Here is a 20317-nt window from a genome sequence, read left to right on the forward strand (position 1 = left end):
GTGTATTAATAAGTGTACCATGAAAAACGTTGCAGGCAGCTTAATTAGCACTATGCAGTCTCTTTGTGTGTGTTTGTTGCTCAGTCGTGTCCAAGTCTTTGTGACCCCATGGACCATAGCTACCAGGGTCCTCTGTCCATGGGAATTCTCCAGGCAAGAATGCTGGAGTGGGTTGCCGTGCTCTCCTCTAGGGGATCTTCCCAACAGAGGGATCAAACCAGGTCTCCCACATTGCAGGTAGATTCTTTACCATCTGAGCCACCAGGAAAGCCTAAGATACTGGAGTGGGTATCCTATCCCTTCTCCAGGGGAACTTCCTGACCCAGGAATTGAATCAGGGTCTCCTGCATTGCGGGCAGACTCTTTACCAGCTGAGCTACCCAGGAAGCCCTACAGTCGCTTTACTTGACCCCCAAAATTCCATAACTCAGCACTTCTAGAATTTATGTGGTGTGGTGAAAGTATCTTGATAAATCCATCCTCTGAAGGCTTTTGCTCTAGTGTTCCTATTTCCCTAATTCTCCTTGATACTTCTCAAAACTCTAAATCTTTGGTCAGGTAGTTTTCTGAGGCAAGTTTGTTTTTTGTTTTGTTTTGATGGCACTGGGTGCCATGCAGGAACTTGGTTTCCCAACCAGGGGATAGAACCTGCGCCCCTGCAGGGGAAACATGGACTCTTAACCGATGAACCACCAGGGAAGCCCTCTGAGACAAGTAGTTTAACTAAAGATTTTAATACAAAGTTTCTAGAATCATCTCTGACTGGGGAGAGGAGAGCTCTCCAGTGGAAGATCTTGGATAATAATAGAAGCTAGTGCTTCAACTTATAAATAGCCTAAGACAATAATATCTTTTTGTCCCTCAAGGCTCAATCAAGTTATTTATTCATCAGCAGACTCACCACTGTCCTATTTATATTGAAATCACTTTTGTTGAATATTATATGTACCAGGCACTGGCAAATATTGGAAATCCACAGGTGAATACGATTTAGTTTTTATCCTTAAGGAGCTCATAGTCTAATGACAGAAATAGATATTTAAATAGACACTTCATGGTAACAAGTGTAAATAATATGAGAATATATAAGACTTGAAACAGGTGCCTGCTGGAACCTAAGTCTAAAAGATTTCATAGTGTTCTCAAATTAGGACCATTTATATAGAGTTTTGTCTGAAACTTTTCTCATTACATGGAACATTCTGTTTTGAGGCAAACGCCTGAAGGAGGCATTTTGTCAGACCAGTCTTGGCCCACTGACATCGAATGGCTACCCACACCTATGTTCATGCACCAGCTTTCTTAGATGTACGTTTTTGCTGTTGCTGTCTCCTTGGGGTCAACATGATATGGTCAGAGCGTCCCTGAGCATAACTCAGAATGCTGATTAGCAATCCATTTCAGTTCCTATTTCACACGAACCCAGGGTCTGTTTCTCCACACATATTGTTTAGCACAAAGTTAAAGAAAATAAATTCATTGCTTTGTGGATGAGAAAGCAGGCCTAGGCTTGTTGACATCTGTGGCTTCTTTCCAAGTGCTTACTTTCAAAAGCCAGATCTCCATTGTCTGTTGAGCTGAAAAAATCAAGAACAACAACAAAAAAGCTATAGGAAACTTTCTTTGTGGAGGAAGAAACCATGTGTGAAAAATTTTCATCCACCGTGCACTGTGGATGCTCCTAAGTACTGGGAGCACTGCCTCATGATTAAATCTGCATACCAGTGATTAAGGCCATGAATTACACATAGAAAATGAGCATACTGCTAAAATAATTGCTCCGACATTAATTCTACCCTGTTACATCTTGCTAAGAATTCTTTGCCATTTATGTAGTCCCATCGTGTTTATTGCAATTTTCAAGCCTGGTCTAATAAGATTCCCCCCCCCCACCCCCAACTAAATCCTACTCCTTTCTTGTCTTTAAGTGTCATAAGAACTGGATAATGAAAACTTTAAAATTACTCTGCAATTCTTGCTTACAAGGTGGTTGAAACTACCCAATTTTATTAGTACATTAAAAAAGCCATATGAAAGAATTAAATTTATATGTTTTTATGCTAGCAGCCCTATTGCAATATTCCTTTCAGTTTCTATGAGAGGCCTTTCATCCTTAGAACTACAAAATTAAGAGACATTCTGCAATGAAATAAGGTCCTTTCATGTTTTAAGTATCAGAGTGATTTATGACTCCCCATTGACATGAAGGTGCTCAAATTATCTTTCTTTTCAAGTTCAAGATGAACAAGTGAATTTGCCTTTGGAGTTTTATAATGTCAATGAATTTTTTTAAAGCTTTTGAACAAATAATATTGCCTAGGCAGCCACCTGGGAGAAGATCATCACTTGATTTGTGTGTCTATTCAATTGAAACTGTCTCACTGATTCAGACAGGGATCCGTAACATGGGTACCTTGGTACTTCAACCACTGCCAACACCATTCCCAGAAAACTTGCCCAACTGGGCTTTCCTTAAAGATCGGTTCTCTTACCCTTTGCTGTGAAGAAGAATTACTACTAACAGGTGGCCTTACCACTACAGGTGTGATTTGGCCCCTCCTTTAAGTGAAGTCTCTACCTTCTCAAATAAATCTCTTACTAAGGCTCCTTTGTATACATGAAATTTTCACAAGACCTCTGCTAAGCCTCATCCTTTTACACTAGCGTGACTGCCCACCACTCACGTCCCATTCAAATTAGAAACTCTCACTCTCCTTTTCTCAGACTTCAGTGGATTTGCATGTAACCACACACTGTTTCCCAGGCTTCCCTGGGGGCTCAGCTGGTAAAGAATCTTCCTGCAATGAGGGAGACCTGGCTTTGATGCCTGGGTTGGGAAGATCACATGGAGAAGGGAACAGCTACCCACCACTCCAACATTCTGGCCTGGAGAATTCCATGAACTATATGGTCCATGAGGTCGCAGAGTCAGACAAGACTGAGCGACTTTCACTTTCATGCAACTTTAGTTGCTCTACAGTTAAATTGCCTTTGATGTCCAAAAGTTGAAGCTTGCACATGAAGGAAGACTCTCGAAGCTTGAGACTTAATTCCCTGAACAGGGACAGAGCATGACTAGAATGAAAGTAATAGTTCTTTTCAGTTCTGCGGTATTATTAGCTGTCACAAACAAAGCAGGCTTGGACTCATATCTCTCATGAATGACAGGCCTTGAAATAAATGCATGCTACTTCATGAGAAGTGTTGTTGAATCTTGGGGATCATATTTTTTTTCTAGGAGTGATATTATTTAGAAAAACTAGAATAGTGCTCTCTTGAAAGGCGTAGCTATTTATAGGCATGTCATCTTAAAAGTTTCTTTTCATAATGATGACTATAATAAGCATCTCTGAAAAGGTACAAACCTCTATAAACAATTATGCTCAAGGCAGTTTTTGAAAGTTAAGTGTAATTTTCTCGGGCAACTCAAATGTTACCATTCTGATTTTTCCTAACATAATTAGATACATTTTTTCTTGCCCAGAAATAGTATATTTGGTTTTTAGCCTTCATTAAATTCTTTTAGACCTGAGTTCAATCCCTGGGTTGGGAAAATCCCCTGGAGAAGGGTATGGCAATACACTCCAGTATTTTTGCCTGGGAAAAACCCATGGACAGAGGAGCATGGGGAGCTATAGTCCATAGTGTCACAAAGAGTTAGACACTACTGAATGACTACACAGCACAACAACAAAAATACTCTGTTATCATGCTCAATTTTTAATGCCAATAATTACTATCTAATTAGAGTCTGAAAGAAATTAGATTTGCATACTGCGTATTTGAAATAAATGAATTGTATTTTATTATAAACAGTCTATTAAATTGGTTTATATGCCTTTAGGTAGTTAAATACTAATTTGTGGAAACTTTCGAATTCTCTGACAGTACTTTTTAAATGTAATATGGCTATAAGTATAACTAGAATGGTTTGTTGACCTATTTTCAATTATATCTTATTGGACATGCCAACAAGATATTGCTATTTACAATATCATTTTCACAAATAAGCATTTTCACAAATAAACATCTCTTCCTGAATCCAAATAAGTGCTAAACACACTTAGGCTGAAATATAAATTGTCATGATTGAATTCCTGAATTACAGTCTTTAAGAACTGAGCTATACAGAAAATGATTTCAATTAACAAAAGGTCATGATGTTATTAGGGGGAAAATAATTTTCCTCTACCCTTGTAGGTTCTTTCGGTTGGTCTAAGAATTAAATTGACATCAGACAGATTTAACAGAAGGAAACCAAACAAGATTTAATAACATGTATACTTGGAAGAGATCCAGGAAAGCTGAGTAACTTATCCAAGAGGCTGAAAATCTCACTTAAATATCATATTTCAGTTCAGTTCAGTTCAGTCGCTCAGTCCGGTCCGACTCTTTGCAACCCCATGAATGGCAGCACTCCAGGCCTCCCTGTCCATCACCATCTCCCAGAGTTCACTCAGACTCACGTCCATCGAGTCTGTGATGCCTTCCAGCCATCTCATCCTCGGTCATCCCCTTCTCCTCCTGCCCCCAATCCCTCCCAGCATCAGAGTCTTTTCCAATGAGTCAACTCTTCGCATGAGGTGGCCAAAGTACTGGAGCTTCAGCTTTAGCATCATTCCTTCCAAAGAAATCCCAGGGCTGATCTCCTTCAGAATGGACTGGTTGGATCTCCTTGCAGTCCAAGGGACTCTCAAGAGTCTTCTCCAACACCACAGTTCAAAAGCATCAATTCTTCGGCGCTCAGTCTTCTTCACAGTCCAACTCTCACATCCATACATGACCACAGGAAAAACCATAGCCTTGACTAGATGGACCTTAGTCGGCAAAGTAATGTCTCTGCTTTTGAAAATACTATCTAGGTTGCTCATAACTTTTCTTCCAAGGAGAAAGCATCTTTTAATTTCATGGCTACAGTCACCATCTGCAGTGATTTTGGAGCTCCCCAAAATAAAGTCTGAAACTGTTTCCACTGTTTCCCCATCTATTTGCCATGAAGTGATGGGACCAGATGCCATGATCTTTGTTTTCTGAATGTTGAGCTTTAAGCCAACTTTTTCACTCTCCTCTTTCACTTTCATCAAGAGGCTTTTTAGTTCCTCCTTACTTTCTGCCATAAGGGTGGTGTCATCTGCATATCTGAGGTTATTGATATTTCTCCCAGCAATCTTGATTCCAGCTTATGTTTCTTCCAGTCCAGCGTTTCTCATGATGTACTCTGCATAGAAGTTAAATAAGCAGGGTGACAATATACAGCCTTGACGTACTCCTTTTCCTATTTGGAAGCAGTCTGTTGTTCCATGTCCAGTTCTAACTGTTGTTTCCTGACCTGCATACAGATTTCTCAAGAGGCAGGTCAGGTGGTCTGGTATTCCCATCTCTTTCAGAATTTTCCACAGTTTATTGTGATCCACACAGTCAAAGGCTTTGGCATAGTCAGTAAAGCAGAAGTAGATGTTTTTCTGGAACTCTCTTGCTTTTTCCATGACCCAGCAGATGTTGGCAATTTGATCTCTGGTTCCTCTGACTTTTCTAAAACCAGCTTGAATGTCAGCGAGTTCACGGTTCACGTATTGCTGAAGCCTGGCTTGGAGAATTTTGAGCATTACTTTACTAACATGTGAGATGAGTGCAATTGTGCAGTAGTTTGAGCATTCTTTGGCATTGCCTTTCTTTGGGATTGGAATGAAAACTGACCTTTTCCAATCCCGTGGCCACTGCTGAGTTTCCCAAATTTGCTGGCATATTGAGTGCAGCACTTTCACAGCATCATCTTTCAGGATTTGAAACAGCTCTACTGGAATTCCATCACCTCCACTAGCTTTGTTCATAGTGATGCTTTCTAAGGCCCACTTGACTTCACATTCCAGATGTCTGGCTCTAGATTAGTGATCACATCATCATGATTATCTGGATCATGAAGATCTTTTTTGTACAGTTCTTCTGTGTATTCTTGCCACCTCTTCTTAATATCTTCTGCTTCTGTTAGGTCCAGACCATTTCTGTCCTTTATGGAGCCCATCTTTGCATGAAATGTTCCCTTGGTATCTCTAGTTTTCTTGAAGAGATCTCTAGTCTTTCCCATTATGTTGTTTTCCTCTATTTCTTTGCATTGATCGCTGAAGAAGGCTTTCTTATCTCTTCTTGCTATTCTTTGGAACTCTGCATTCAGATGCTTATCTTTCCTTTTCTCCTTTGCTTCTCGCCTCTCTTCTTTTCACAGCTATGTGTAAGGCCTGCCCAGACAGCCATTTTGCTTTTTTTGCATTTCTTTTCCATGGGGATGGTCTTGATCCCTGTCTCCTGTACAATGTCACAGACTTTATTCCATGGTTCATCAGGCACTCTATCTATCAGATCTAGTCCCTTAAATCTATTTCTCACTTCCACTGTATAATCATAAGGGATTTGATTTAGGTCATACCTGAATGGTCTCACGGTTTTCCCTATTTAAGAGGATGTTGGGGGAAGGGGTTTGGGACTTCAAAGAAGAGGAAGACAGTGAACATGGAGCTAGACAAATATTTGGTAAATATATGTTTTGGGGCCATACCGAGACAATGGGACACTGAGTGAACTTTGATCTCTAGGGAACCTTGCTTCTACCTCCCACCACAGTTAGCTCATATTCTTTGCAGATAAATCTGGTGATAGCTCTATTTCAGGAATATGCCCTCTGGCTAAAATTTTTCAGAGACCATTAGGGAGAAAGTAAAACTTTATTTGTGAGATTTTGGGCCTTGATTATTTCTAGCTCCAAATAATCCACACATTTGGGGGTAGCAAATTTTGTTGCCCTATAATGTACCCCTGAATATGTATACTCTTATACACCTTAGATTTTAAAGTTGTTTCCTACTACTAAAAGTAGCAGGGGCTTACCTAGTAGCTCAGTAGTAAAACAATCTGCCTGCCAATACAGGGTACTCAGGAGACACTGGCTTGATCCCTAGGTGGGCAAGATCCCCTTAAGGAGGAAATAGCAACCCTCTCCAGTATTCTTGCTTGGAAAATTTCATGGACAGAGGAGCCTGTCCATGGGGTAGCAAAGAGTCAGACACCACTGGGTAACTGAGCATTCATGCATGCAATAACCCAGAGGGTGAAATTTCAGTAATCCCCCCAAACTGGCCCTGATCCTTATATTTACTTTTTCTTCTTATTTTTAGCACACTGAGTCTGCTGATGGCATTTTCATTCAGGCTGACAGTGTTATTATTTTCTGAGATTATATAGGTGTTTTATGGAGTTCTTTATTGCAAAGGCAGCCAGTTAACAAGATGAACTGGGTTACAGGTTGCTACCAGTTGGAAGTATGAGGTGTTTGCTTCAAATTTGTTTTCTTTCCTGTGTTAGAGAACATATGTGTGCTTGTAAAAATATCATTAATCCTTGAAAACATTTATTCAGCTGGACAATGTTTCTTCCCCTGTTACATGTGCAGTTTATGGCTTTCTAAAACAGAGATCAAGATGTTCCCCAAGTAAATATTAATAGAGGTACATCACATTTAGGGAATGAAAACAAAAACAAACAAACAAAAACAAAACAAAAAGCAGACCTACTCAACTGAGTTAGATATGTAAAGTTCAACCTAGAAATGAGTATATGTAGAATTAGATAAGAATTCTGATACAAATATATGGGCCTAACAGAAACAGAAGGTATTAAGATGAGGTGGCAAGAATACACAAAGGAATGTTGAAAAAAAGGTCTTAATGACCCAGATAACAACAATGGTGAGATCACACACCTAGAGCCAGGCATCCTGGAGTGTGAAGCCAAGTGGGCCTTAGAAAGTATTATTATGAACAAAGCTAATGGAGGTGATGGAATTCCAGCTGAGCTATTTCAGATCTTAAAGGTGATGCTGTTAAAGTGTTGCACTCAATATGCCAGCAAATTTGGAAAATTCAGCAGTGGCCACAGGATTGGAAAAGCTCAGTTTTCATTCCAATCCCAAAGAAGGGAAATGCCAAAGAATGTTCAAACTACCTCACAAGTGCATTCATCTCACATGCTAGCAAAATAATGCTCAAAATCCTTGAAGCTAAGCTTCAACAGTATGTAAACCGAGGATTTCTAGATGTACAAGTTGCATTTAGAAAAGGCAGAGGAACCAGACATCAAATTGCCAACATCTGCTGGATCATAGACAAACAAGGGAATTCCAGAAAAATATCTATTTCTGCTTCATTGATTATGCTAAAGTCTTTGTGTGAATCACAACAAACTGTGGAAAATTCTTAAAGAGATAGGAATACCAGAACAGCTTATTTGCCTCCTAAAAAACCAGTATGCAGATCAAGAAGCAACAGTTAGAATGGGACATGGAACAACAGACTGGTTCCAAATTGGGAAAGGATTATGTCAAGGATGTGTATTGTCATCCTGCTGATTTAACTTATATGCAGAGTACATTATGCAAAATACCAGGATGGATGAATCTCAACCTGGAAACAAGGTTTCCGGGAGAAATATCAATAACCTCAGATATGCAGATGACACCACCCTTATGGCAGAAAGCTAAGAGGAACTAAAGAGCCTCTTGATGAAGGTAAAAGAGGAGAATGAAAAAGCTGGTTTAAAACTCAACATTAAAAAAAAGAAGATCATGGCATCTGGTCCCATCACTTCATGGCAAATAGAGGGGAAACAAAGGAAAAAGTGATAGACTTTATTTCCTTCAGTTCCAAAATCACTGTGGACAGTGACTACAGCCATGAAATTAAAAGACGCTTGCTCCTTAGAAGAAAAGCTATGCCAAACCTAGACAGCAAATTAAAAAACAGAGGCATCACTTTACTGGCAGAGACCCATCTAGTCAAAGCTATGGTTTTTCCAGTAGTCATGTACAGATGTGAGATGAGTCATAAAGAATGCTGAGTGCCAAAGAATTGATGCTTTTTATTGTGATGCTGGAGTAAACTCTTGAGATTCCCTTGGACATCAGGGAGATCAAACTAAATCCTAAGGGAAATCAACCCTGAAGAGTCATTGGAAGGATTGATGCTGAAGCTGAAGCTCCAATACTTTGGCCACCTAATGCAAAGAACTGACTCATTGGAAAAGACTCTGTTGCTGGGAAAGACTGAAGGCGAAAGGAGAAAGGGATGACAGAAGATGAGATGGTTGGATGGCATCACCAACTCAATGGGCATGAATTTGAGTAAACTCCAGGAACTCGTGATGGACAGAGAAGCCTGGCATGCTGCAGTCCATGGGGTCGCAAAGAGTCAGACATGACTAAGTGACTGAACTGAACTGAGCATGGCCCCACCGATCAGAACAAGACCCGGTTTCCCCCACAGTCAGTCTCTCCCATCAAGTAGCTTCCTTAAGCCTCTTATCCTTATCTTTACCAGAGGGAGACAGAATGAAAACCACATTCACAGAAAACTAATCGAACTGATCACATGGACCACAGCCCTGTCTAACTCAATTGACATGCATACATTGCTATAATTAAAATAGATGACCAACAAGGACCTACTCTGTAGCACAGGGAACTTTGTAATAAACTAAATGAGAAAATAATTTGAAAAAGATCAGAAAGAAGGAAGGAAATACACTGGTTTCATTCAGTGCATCATGTAAAATGCTGGGCTGCATGAAGCACAAGCTGGAATCAAGATTGCCAGAGAAATATCAGTAACCTCAGATATACAGATGACATCATCCTTATGGCAGAAAGCATAAAAGAACTAAAGAGCCTCTTGAGGAAAGTGAAAGAGGAGAGTGAAAAAGTTGGCTTAGAACTCAGCATTCAGAAAACTAAGATCATGGCTCTGGTCCTATCACTTCATGGGAAATAGATGGGGAAACAGTGGAAACAGTGAGAGATTTTAATTTTTGTGGCTCCAAAATCACTGCAGATGGTGATTGCAGCCACGAAATTAAAAGAAGCTTGCTCCTTGGAAGAAAAGCTATGATCAACTTAGACAGCATATAAAAAAGCAGAGACATTACTTTGCCAACAAATGTCCATCTAGACAAAGCTATGGTTTTTCCAGTAGTCATGCATGGATGTGAGAGTTGGACTATAAAGAAACTTGAGTGCCAAAGAATTGATGCTTTTGAACTGTGGTGTTGGAAAAGACTCTTGAGAGTCCCTTGGACTGCAAAGAGATCCATCCAGTCAATCCTAAAGGAAATCAGTGCTGAATATTCATTGGAAGGACTGTTGCTGAAGCTGAAACTCCAATACTTTGGTCACCTGATGTGAAAAACTGACTCATTAGAAAAGATCTGAAGCTGGGAAACATTGAAGGCAGTGGGAGAAGGGGAGGACAGAGGATGAGATGGTTGGATGACATCACCAACTCTATGGACATGAGTTTGAGCAAGCTTCAGGAGTTGGTGATGGACAGGGAGGCCTGGCATGCTGCGGTCCATAGGGTTGCAAAGAGTCGGACATGACTGAGTAACTGAACTGAACTGAACTGATTCAGTGGAGAAAAGATATTAGCCAAATCTATATCTGATAGAAAGGAAATACAATCACAAAGTGGTGACTGGGGAGCAGTTCCCATGCCCTATTTAGAGAATTTTCCTAAAGGACTCATGTTTGATAGAGTCAAGATAATCTGAAAAATAAATTGTTTTCACTCTATTACATTCACTTAGAGGAAGCAGGAATATAATGAAACCTTTTAGTATTTGTAGACTGAGCATATTCATAAAGTTGCAAAGATTTTAAAGATAACCTATTTCAGATCCTTCATTTAGCAGAGCCAATTCTAAGTCCTGAACAAGAATATAATCTTCCAACCAGAGTTTAGTGGAGGAAGTAGAAATCAGATCTATGAACTTCCTGCCTACTGCAAATTCTACAGTAAAAACAAAACAAAACAGTTTTTACATTTTTCTGGCACCAAATTATAAAGAGGGCTAAGCTGACTAAATAGAAAATGGAGGAAAGTCTATGAGGAGGTAATGCTGGAATTTCCAGCTCAGAGAATAAAGAGATGGAAGAATTCTATGGTTAGAGGCAAGGTGAGCCTACAATCCAGAAAGAAGACTGACGCTTGAGTCAAGATGCCCTCTAAGCAGAATGAGATGTGGAAATGACCTAAAGAAAGAGGGGGAAAGTCCAAGAGGAAACGGCAAATGAAGTATTATGTGCTAAAGCCACAAAAGCAGAAGGACCCACAAGAAAGACTAATTGAGTTTAACAGCTAAATTATTTTCCTGCCTATATTCTTTATCAGTAATTCATTTATTTACTGGCATGTTAGATAATAAATAAAGACTATGATGATATTGACTTACACATGTTAAATAAAAAAGATGGTACCTTTTTGGGACTTCCCTGGTAGTCCAGTGCAGGGGGCCTAGGTTCAATCCCTGGTCAAGGAACTAGATACCACATGCTGCACAGCTAAGTGTTCTCATGCCATAACTGAGAGTTCACATGCCTTAGCTAAAGATCCCAAATACCATAAGGAAGAACAGAGATGCCCTGTGCCTCAACTAAGACCCAGCACAGCCAAATAATTAAACTTAAAACATTTTTAAAAGATGATATCTCCTAAATTGTAACTAATCAGCTTATAGGAAACCTTATATTTAATATATAACAATGTAATGATTTCATTTTATAGGTTATATAATTACATAAATTTTGCCTGAAAAGGCAAGTATGTTATTATAGAAATTGTTCTAAAATTACAATAATTTACTGCTGCTATAGCAATAAACTTGGGTCTATGTTTTTGAAAATTGCAGACCCTTTGGCTGGTACTTTAAAGTTTTAATTTTAGAGTTTGTGAAAATATACTTTCGTGATGATTACTTATTCTTGGGTCTAATAAAGTATAATGCTTTAAAAGTCATGGACAGGCAACAGAATTACCACTGATACTTTAAAAACAATATTTTCTTTACAGCAAGTAACAAAATAATCACTGATAATTAAAAAACAAGGCATTTAGTTTAGAAAATTATTCCCTCTCAATATTATATTCCAGGAATGAATTCAAAAATTCAATAGTAATTCAGTGAATTAAAAAAATAGTAAAATAATTCTCTTAGGATTTCAGTACTATAAGATTTAAAAATATGATTTAATATAAATTGTGATAGGCACAGTACTGCTCTGTTGGCTTTGTGCTGTGCTGTGCTAAGTCACTTCAGTAATGTCTGACTCTTTGCAAAACTATGGACTGTAGCCCACCAGGTTCCTCTGACCAAGGGATTCTCCAGGCAAGAATACTGTTGGCTTTACTTGTGTGATATTTTTAGAAAAAGATTCAGAGAAAAAGCAGAAGTCTTAAGAAAAAGACCCATTTTTTTACTCTACTGAAAAGGTGAGCTAAATCACGTCTAAAGAAAAGAGACTCACCCAAACCAAGTGTTTTAGAGTTCTGGCCAGAATTCTTATGACCTTAGGCAAATAAAATAATGATCGGCCTTAATTTAAGAATGTTTTAAAGTCTTAGCGTAGAACGTTGTAATCTAGTTAAGTAACGTTTGCTACAATAAATTATATGGTTATTTTATTACGTGTGTGGTTTCCCTGAGGTGGAATAAGGCAAACCATCAAAAACATGATATGAACAATGCCTAAACCAGAGTAACTACAGTGAAAAGATATATGTGTTCCCAATAAGGGAAATGTTATTGTTCGACATTTGCACATATCCTGTGTTACCTCTCAGTTGAAAAAATAATTTGAGATGATAATTAGTAAGGATAATAAAATTTTACTTCTGGGAGTCCCAGGAGAGATGGAAGAGGGAAGAACACAAAGAATAGTTCAGAGGGAAACTGAAGAGATCATGTAGTTTAGATCTCTAAAATTTTTCAAAATGTCTAAAACTTCTGCAAGCAATGTAGGCTCAGTGTTTCACTGCATATTAAATGACTGGATCCTAAGAGGAAGATTTAAATTACTGACCCATAACAAATAGGTTCAAAACTCACAAACAAAAATAAGGAAGAAAAAAGTTCCTAATCCCTTTAAAGATGTAATTTCTTTTACTTGGAAAGTCAACACTGCGCAGATAATATTATTTTTTCTCATTTTATTTATAAACACATAATAAAGACATATATAATTTGCATATATTGAAGTAAAAAGTATAGCATAGTTGAGTATAGTTGACTTACAATGTCTCAGGTATACAGCAAGATGATTCAATTATATACATACACATATATTGATTTTGAAATCATTTTCCATTATAGCTTACTATAAGATATTGCTATAGTTCCCATTGACTATAGTTCCCTGTGCTATACAATAATGTATGAATATGAGAGTTGGACCATAAAGAAAACTTAACACTGAAGAACTGATGCTTTTGAACTGTGGTGTTGGAGAAGACTCTTGAGAATCCCTTGGACTGCAAGGAGATCAAATCAGTCAATACTAAAGGAAATCAATTCTGAATATTCATTGGAAGGACTGATGCTGAAGCTGAAGCTCTGATACTTTGGCCACCTGCTGCAAAGAGCCCTCTCATTAGAAAAGACCCTGATGCTGGGAAAGATAGGCAGGAAGAGAAGGGGACGACAGGGGATGAGATGGTTGGATGGTATCACCAACTTGATGGACATGAATTTGAGCAAGCTCAAGGAGTTGGTGATGGACAGGGAAGCCTGGCGTGGTACAGTCCATGGGGTCACAAAGAGTCAGACATGACTGAGCAGCTGAACTGCCTTCTTTTGTAAGAAATATTACTTAGGTTAATGAAGATCACTTTGAAATTTTCAGTAAGATTTGTCAAAATGGAAGAATCATGTTCTCATTGGTGCAGGGACATGTGTAAGACTGAATCCTCAGTAGCCAATCAACCTCATTTGTATGCCTGAGCTATGATTACTTTGTTATGATGTCAATTTGCTGACATATTATACATGAAGTAACATTATTGATATGTAAAAGAGAAGGATACCTACAAGTTTCAAAATTTTGATTACCTATGGTGGATTGGGAGTTTCTACTGTTTCCTTAATTTTTCTAAAAAAAATTATTGAAATATAGTTGAATTACAATGTTGTTATTAATTACTGCTCTATAGCAAAGTGACTCAGTTATTCTTTTTCATATTCTTTTCCATTATGGTTTATCATAGAATATTGAATATAGTTCCCTGTGCTATACAGTAGGACCTTGTTGTCTATGCATTCTATATATACCAGTTTGCATCTGCTAATCCTATGATATAGAGTTGTGTGAGCTGTTTATACATGTTGGATATTAATTTCTTACTGTCAAATCATTTGCAAACATTTTCTTGCATTCAGTAGTTTGTCTGTTTTGTCAATGGTTTTCTTTGCTGTGCAAAAACTTTTAAGTGTAATTAGGTCCCACTTGTTTATTTTTGCTTTTGTTTCCTTTGGTTTACAAGACAGATAAAAAATGGCTACAGTTTATAACAAAAACTGTTCTGTTTATGTCTTCCTCTAGAAGGTTTATGGCTTCCACTCTTACATTTAGGTCTTTAATGCATTTTTAGTTTATTTTTGTATATGGTATTAGATAATGTTCTAATTTCATTCTTTGACATATAAGTGTCCTGTTTTCTCAGCTTACTGAGAGACTGTCTTTTCTCTTTTGTATATACTTGCCTCCTTGGTCACAGATTAATTGACCATAGGTCTGTGGGTTTATCTCTGGGCTCTGTAGTCTGTTTCATTGATCTATGTGTCTGTTTATGTGCCAGTACCATACTGGTTTGACTACTGTAGCTTTGTAGTATAGTCTGAAGTCAAAAGGGGCATAGTTCCTTCAGCTCTAGTCTTCTTTCTTAAGATTTGTTTTGGCTATTTGAGGTCTTTTGTAATTTATTGAATCTGTATTTTAGTTCCAACTGGTTTTTGATGGGGTATTTAGCTTTTCTACATGTAATACCATGATACCTACAAATAGAAAAAAAAAATGTATTTCTTCTTTTCTGACTTGGACACATTTAATTTCTTTTTCTTGATTAATTATTCTGGCTATAACTTACAGTACTATATTGAATAAAAGTGGCAAGAGTGGGCATCCTTGTTTTATTTCTGTTCTTAGAGGAAAACCTGTGAGTTTTTCATTGTTGAGTATGATATTAGTGGAGGGCTTTTCACATATGTTCTTTATCATGTTGAGATAAATTCATTTTATACCCATATTATTCAGAATTTTTATCATAAAAGAATCTTCAATTTTGTCAGATCCCTTTTTTAATCAGTTGAGATAATTTACTCTTCATTTTGATAAAGTGATGATCACATTTCTTTCTTTTTTTTTTTAGTTTTTTATTTTTTAAATTTTAAAATCTTTAATTCTTACAGGCATTCCCAAACATGAACCCCCCTCCCACCTCCCTCCCCATAACATCTCTCTGGGTCATCCCCATGCACCAGCCCCAAGCATGCTGTATCCTGAGTCAGACATAGACTGGTGATTCAATTCTTACATGATAGTATACCTGTTAGAATGCCATTCTCCCAAATCATCCCACCCTCTCCCTCTCCCTCTGAGTCCAAAAGTCCGTTATACACATCTGTGTCTTTTTTCCTGTCTTGCATACAGGGTCGTCATTGCCATCTTCCTAAATTCCATATATATGTGTTAGTATACTGTATTGGTGTTTTTCTTTCTGGCTTACTTCACTCTGTATAATCGGCTCCAGTTTCATCCACCTCATCAGAACTGATTCAAATGAATTCTTTTTAACTGCTGAGTAATACTCCATTGTGTATATGTACCACTGCTTTCTTATCCATTCATCTGCTGATGGACATCTAGGTTGTTTCCATGTCCGGGCTATTATAAACAGTGCTGCGATGAACATTGGGGTACATGTGTCTCTTTCAATTCTGGTTTCCTCGGTGTGTATGCCCAGCAGTGGGATTGCTGGGTCATAAGGTATTTCTATTTGCAATTTTTTAAGGAATCTCCACACTGTTCTCCATAGTGGCTGTACTAGTTTGCATTCCCACCAACAGTGTAGGAGGGTTCCCTTTTCTCCACACCCTCTCCAGCACTCATTGCTTGCAGATTTTTGGATCACAGACATTCTGACTGGTGTGAAGTGGTACCTCATTGTGGTTTTGATTTGCATTTCTCTAATAATGAGTGATGTTGAGCATCTTTTCATGTGTTTGTTAGCCATCCGTATGTCTTCTTTGGAGAAATGTCTATTTAGTTCTTTGGCCCATTTTTTGATTGGGTCATTTATTTTTCTGGAATTGAGCTGCATAAGTTGCTTGTATATTTTTGAGATTAGTTGTTTGTCAGTTGCTTCATTTGCTATTATTTTCTCCCATTCCGAAGGCTGTCTTTTCACCTTGCTTATATTTTCCTTTGTTGTGCAGAAGCTTTTAATTTTAATTAGATCCCATTTGTTTATTTTTGCTTTTATTTCCAGAATTCTGGGAGGTGGATCATAGAGGATCCTGCTGTGATTTATGTCTGAGAGTGTTTTGCCTATGTTCTCCTCTAGGAGTTTTATAGTTTCTGATCTTACATAAAGCCCAGAGATAAATCCACACATTTCTTTATTGATTTGTGAATATTGAACCATCTTTGCATCTTTAAAATAAACCCGGCTTGATCCTGTTATATGGATTTGTGTCCCAAAGTGGAGGGTCACATTGAGCACCTAGATAATGCTTCTAAGAAGCTGAAATCTCAAGCAACATCTTGTAGAGAAGAGTAGCTGGGAGATGAGGGTTTTTGCCTGTTGGCTCTGTAGTGGGCCTGGGTATATAGCTGGGGGAAAAGGGAGGCAAATCCTCCTGTACCTGTAAAGAATTGTTGCTCTGTTTGCTACAGTCCTGTGGGAATCAGGAAAGCAAGCACCACTGATTATCAGGGCCATATGATCTGGGAATCTAACCTTAGGCAGCAGTCCATACACTGGGATGCAAACATGTGTTTGAATTCCTTTCTAGGGAGAAGCTGGCAACTGGGAGCAAAATAATGGGGGACAACAGGTAAGGTGTCCCCTGTTTCCCTGGTCTCTAGGGAGGATCATAGCCAGCCCCTATTACATGTGCTAAACTAGAAGTCTGACCCTCGGCTTGCAGGTTCAAATTTTGCCAATGGACTTCTTTCAGAGAAAGACTGAGACATGTGCAGTTTTGCCTGTTATCTCTATGTTAAGCCCTGAGGGGATATATGTAGCAAGTGCTTTTATATCTGTTAACAAATGCTGCATAATTTGCTATACTTATAGATGTCATGGGGCTTTCCTGGTGTCTTAGATGGTAAAGAATCTGCCTATAGTGCAGGAGACCTGGGTTCAATCCCTGGGTTGGGAAGATCCCCTGGAAAAGTGAATGGCTACCCATTCCAGTATTCTTGCCTGGAGAATTTCATGGACAGAAGGTCTGGTGAGTTACTGTCCATTGGATCATAAAGAGTTGGACAGGACTGAGTGACTTTTACCTTCACTGCTTTTTATAGGTCTCTTAACACAGCTTCTGGCTTATGGAGCTGGTTGTTTTTGAGGACCTGTACCATGGGTGGGAGTCTTAAGGGTTGGGGTACTAAATATGGGCTCCAAGCCCTTCACTCCTCAGAGAGAAGCTGAGAGTTAAGAGTTCCTTCCTGACTGTATGGAACTGTGTGTGTGGGGGGGTGGGGTTTGTGGTGACAATGTGTCTCAGCCTTTCCTATCCCTTCCAAGGTGGACATTTGTTTATTTGCTGAATGTGTAAGAGTCACTCAGCTAGTTTCAGAATTTCTTTCAGAAACAATTGCTCCTTGTTGCATAGTTGATGTATCCATAAGATGATGGGAGTTCAGGGGCCTCTATGTCACCATCTTGGTCCACCCTTCTTCACGATTTGTTATATCCCTCTCCCTCAGGGAAATCATTAGGTCAGTGGGAATTATAACTACGAAGGGAATTTGACTGAAAATTTCTTGGAATCATATATAACCAGCAATAAAGTTACTAATTGTCCTCTTGTTCTATGCATATAAGAACACAAAAATGAAAGAAAAACAGAATTAAAAAAACAAAATAAAATATAGATTTTGTTAACTGGACTTCCCTGGTGGCTCAGATGGTAAAGCATCTGTCTACAATGCGGGAGACCCGGGTTCTATCCCTGAGTCAGAAGATCCCCTGGAGAAGGAAATGGCAATCCACTCCAGTACTATTGCCTGGAAAACCCCATGGACAGAGAAGCCTGGTAAGCTACAGTCCATGGGGTCGCAAAAAGTTGGACACAACTGAGTGACTTCATTTCACTTCACTTTTGGTTAACTATTAAAATAAATAACTTAGATACATAGTTCAATGCAATGCATTATCGAAGAAACATTCAAGCAAAATTCCTAATCTCAATTAGATCCTTGGTAACATGTACAAAAAGTGAGTATTTCCTTAATGAGGATTCTAGTATGGTATGTAGATAACAAGGAGAGGTGATTGTCACAGATATTGGCTATATTAATCAAATATGTTAATTCTTCTTTATTGGAGAATCCTTGCTTTATAGTGTTGTGTGTGCTGTACAATGAAGTAAATTAGCTTTATGGGTAAATTTATCTGCATCTATTAAACAATAGGGATTGTCTTTTAATAATTTGAATTACCACCTTATTTAGCATATTTTCCTTTTATTAATATTTACCCACAAAGTCTAAGTTATTTCAATTTATTTCAATAACCTCCCAAGAAATACAGAATTGCACCAAGTTGCTTCAGTCATGTCCGACTCTTTGCCACCCCATGGACTGTACCCAGCCAGCCTTCTCTGTCTGTGGGATTTCCCAGGCAAGAATACTGGAGTGGGTTACCATTTCCTCCTCCTGGGGATCTTCCTGACCCAGGGATTGATGGCGCATGTAAAGAAGTAGAATTGATAATAATGTGCTTACATTTTACTTTTCATTATGGAAAGATTCAACTGAAATATATTAACGTCTGTGTTTATGTTCTTATAGGAAACTGCCTATTTTGATGCTTATAAATTTTCCCCCTGTATCTTTACTCTATTGGAAATAAGCCAGTCCTTTTGAAAATACACACTCACATGTGAGTAATCAACGCATTTTTTTTTAAATGAGAACATTAGTAATCAAGGTTATGGATCTTTAAAATGCTTTTTACAGTTACTGAAATCCAAAGTTATTTTATGCTTTTGAAATAAATACACCAGGATTGCCACAATTGAAATGTTTGAAGAATATTGTCTGTTCACGTTCAGATAAACTTGCTTCTGAAGCATGTAGCTTTCTTTTGTGATAGCCTCATAAAAGGCCAACTTCCTTCTGTGTTCCTTTAATGTTGTTATGCTCTGTGAAGCTGGACTTGGGGCAGTTCCATCACTGGACTTTCACTGGCACTTTGGAAGAAGCTTATCAACATGGTTTTAGAAAGGGGCAATGTTATCAGGCTGTTTCAGTTCCTTTGCTCTTGAAGGTGGGGAATTCATGACAGAAACCAGTCTAAATCAAGGTCATTACATTTTCACTTTACTAGCCTTGCCAAATCCTTTCTGCTTGCTGAGTTCTCACACCAAGGAATTCTTCTGAATGATGAATAAAGCTTTTATTTGCTTTTCCCATAACATACCTCCAAGTAACCCTCTAATTATCTCATTTCCTTCCCCAGTGAACAACCTGTTCATAATTAGTGCTAATAAATTTTATTTTGAAAAGATTTACTTATCTTTTGTTTATACATGAGTATTACACAAAAATATCGGGAAATGATTTCCTATGTATTCCTCAAGGGAGATGGTAATCAAAGTGTTTTAGGGTTTTAGATACCTCTGATATCATAAATGCTTTCCTGGATATTGTATTCTCAGGACAGTTTATGCTTTTATCTCAAAGTAAAAGACAGTTGCAGTCTAAGTTTGTGATTTAGTGCCATAGACATTTTTAAATTAGGTGAAAAATGGAATGATATACTGATTTTTTTAACAGTTCATGACACTTAAATCTATTAAAGCAAAGTGATCATATTAACACAGGAGTTTTCTGCCTATATTCCAAATGACTCAGTCTGACATCTATTTTCTTAGGAAATGCAGATATGAAGAATGTCTCACACAAAATGGCAGTCTATTTTAGGTGTTCCTTCAGACATTAGTCCCCCCATCCCCCCAAAACATATGAATGTAAATGTCTTTATTGTCAGAGAAATTTTAAATGAATTCATGTAATTGTGTCATATATCTTTGGTCCAGGTGATAACTATATTAAACGTAAGTCATATTAATGGCTAAGTTATGTAGGTTTTAGACTAGAAAGAAATGCAGAATAATTTTGATAGAAGTAATCTACTTCATTACTCAATTATGTTGACGAATGATTATCTCAAATAAAATTATCAGATTACTGAAATTTTTTTTTCAGTCTTTTGAT

General features: G+C 38.1%; 1 long non-coding RNA gene across 2 annotated transcripts in view; it reads left to right on the forward strand.

Moving 5' to 3' along the window:
* LOC138435699 (uncharacterized) overlaps window positions 1-19607 on the forward strand; it is a 260432-nt gene extending 240825 nt beyond the window's left edge. For both annotated transcript variants that reach the window (XR_011255187.1, XR_011255196.1), the window contains 2 exons: window positions 16885-16926; window positions 18890-19607. This is a non-coding gene — a long non-coding RNA (uncharacterized lncRNA). The remainder of the gene's footprint in view (window positions 1-16884; window positions 16927-18889) is intronic.
* The last annotated feature ends 710 nt before the right edge of the window (window positions 19608-20317 follow it).

Source organism: Ovis canadensis, chromosome 3, assembly GCF_042477335.2.
Source record: "Ovis canadensis isolate MfBH-ARS-UI-01 breed Bighorn chromosome 3, ARS-UI_OviCan_v2, whole genome shotgun sequence".
Lineage (NCBI taxonomy): Eukaryota > Metazoa > Chordata > Mammalia > Artiodactyla > Bovidae > Ovis > Ovis canadensis.